Below are 2832 nucleotides of genomic sequence, written 5' to 3' on the forward strand. Positions count from 1 at the left end.
TAGTAGTAGTAGTAGTAGTAGTAGTAGTAGTAGTAGTAGTAGTAGTAGTAGTACGGTAACCAGGTGTGCAAGTTTTCCCACTCCATGTCGTGGGATCGAAACTAATACGCACATGAGGCACTTGTAAGCGGTCCTCTTGCAAAGTTTTCTGTAAATTCCTTAAAAGTCATGTGCTTCCGGATGCCAGCCCCAGCCAATCCTGCCAACTCGACAGCCAATTCGACACCCTGAACACGCTAATTCGATACCCTGTCAGGCCAATTTGACACCCCGAACAGGTCAATTCGATACCCTGTCATGCTAATTCGACACCCTGTTAGGCCAATTCGGCACCCGGACAGGCCAATTCGACACCCGGACAGGCCAATTCAGGCCCAGCACAGCCCAATTCCGAGGCTCCACAGCGCAATTCGAATACCTCCGGCGAGTCCGCCAGAACGATTCCAGACCTCGGCAGACCAATTCTTTTGTCAGGAATAAAATCCAGGCTAATTCTGCGACAGAGCTCCTCCCTAATTCCAGCCCGGATCCTACCCTCCTCCCTATCAAAGGCCTTCTCAAAGTCAATCTGTACTATTATCAACGGCGGTTGTCCCGCGATCCGATGCCGCCTGACCAGGTGTTGCTTGACAAAGAGGTGGTGAGCAGTGCCAAAACCCCGCCTGAAACCCGCTTGGCATGGGTGCCGCAGGTCCAGTATTTCCCCAGCACGTACCAGGCGGTTAAGGATCACTGACGCATAGCATTTCGCAAGTGCTCCTCCAACTGCAATGCCCCGATAATTTCCTGCCACCAATGGGTCACCCTTCTTCAAAACTGGGGATACCACCGTTTTGGTAAACTGCTGTGGAAAGTCGCCAGTTGCCCTGATGTGCTACAACAAAACGTGCAGCACTGGGACGATACAGTTCACCTCCGTTCCCTGCCTGCCCTGCTCATCCACCCGTGGGAGGCGTGCATAACGGTAACATTCCGATGGTATGGCCTCAAGCCCGTGAGCCTTTCCGTTTGGTAACCTACCGACAGCACGTGCTACCTCCTCCAAGGTGAAAGGCTCGTCCAGGATGCTAGCTGCCCCTGCTCTCCTGTCCATGACAGTCCGACATGCTTGCCAAGCACCCTCTCCCAAAGGGGCCCCAAAAAAGGAGATATAATTAAGGAGTCGATGTGCACCTTCAACACCCGTCTCCCCAACTCCTGCATTTAACAAGGTGGCAAAATGATCCCGAAATACATGCAAGTCGTCAATCGCGCAACGCTCCTTGAGTTGCCCTCCCACATTATGTAGATGTCACTTTCAGGAACTTAGGAGCACGGCGTGAAATAAAGCTGTCCTGGCTTCCCACGGATTTTCTATATTTCCCCGTACCGCTCCCAGACCCTGACCGCCGTACTGAAAATAAGGATGCAGCCTAGCTAGCTACCTCTCTGGAGTGTCTGTGCCTTTCTACAGGTTTTTGATGCTCATCCTGAAGGTGATTAATGCGCCGTACATCTGCCATAATCTTTTTACAAAGGCATACATCCTGCATACCAGAATTCCGTTGCGCGGGAAAAACGCGGCTCAAGCCCCGTTCAAACGGGTCCACCTGGAAAGAGAGCGATATCATTTCCAACGTGACATACACAAAACTCCTTAACCCTAGCATTTGCAAAAGGGCACGACAACTTAAATGAGTTGCAATATATCCCCGCCATATCAACACTAGCAACGAAATCTCTACCAAGCAAGGCTCTTCGAAATCTCATACGCAAGGCTGCCATTCTGAAGTAGTCCTGCTTCACGTCACCTAGCCCGCGCTACAGGACCCCAGCAGCGCGAGTGCCCAACCCATAAATACAGATGTAATTACAAGACGCAAGGTCCGAGGAGACGAGAGACCTGGCCGATCAGCACACAAGCAACAAAGCACTTTCATTCATTCCTTTCATAAAGTCGTGTATGAAGTCAATAGCAACGGTGGATACTCAACATAGTAAGGCTGTTTTTCACGCGCCGACGTGAAAAGACAACCTTCCGCGACCCCTTGGAGATCGCTACTGAAAAATGATCGCAACATTCATTCAAACATTGAAATAAAAAGCTGTTGTCGACAATACTCACAGACTTCACACAGGCAATCAGCTATCAGCCTCCCCTTAGTCCATGGTGCCCCCAGTCGCACCATGGACCAAGACTCGAGGCAGGAAGAAAGCCTTCAGCGCAACACCAGGCGATCAATCATATGTGGGAGATCAAGAAGGATCAACAAGCCCAGCTATACGACAGCTATTGTCGTACAATCCCCAGATCCAGATCTTGATTGTAAATCAGTTTAAGTCCTAGGCAGGACAGCAACCTACGGCCAGGACAACTCATGGCACTGCCTTAGCCACTGAATATCCCCCGCTTCTTGCAGCCGCCGTGGAGCCGGGCAAGTGCAAACAAAGGATGCCGGTAAGCAACCGCTGAAGTTTGCAGTAAGCTTAGTTATTCAGATTTTAGCCCGCCTCGTGACTGGCAGTGAAACGATAAACACGGCGCCAGCCAGACAGCATAAGCTTATATGCTGTCGCAGTACATCTCGCTGTTCAAGCAGCGAGCCTCGGCTCCTGTTTAAACCCTTGCTAAAGTTTAACCCTAAGTCAAACCATAAAACCCTGGAGCTCACCGCTTCAAACCAGCCAACTACCATTGATCTACCTCCCGAATTAAAGCATGAACGGATCAATTTATTATTCCAATCCAAACATCCGATTACAATGCGTACTGGCTCTTGCTCATTGTATTATAACGCGCGATGCTACAACAGAGTCTTCCCTTTTTTTCCACCGCCGTAATTCTTCTCTTTT

This window comes from Volvox carteri (genome assembly GCF_000143455.1).
Source record: "Volvox carteri f. nagariensis unplaced genomic scaffold VOLCAscaffold_16, whole genome shotgun sequence".
NCBI lineage: Eukaryota > Viridiplantae > Chlorophyta > Chlorophyceae > Chlamydomonadales > Volvocaceae > Volvox > Volvox carteri.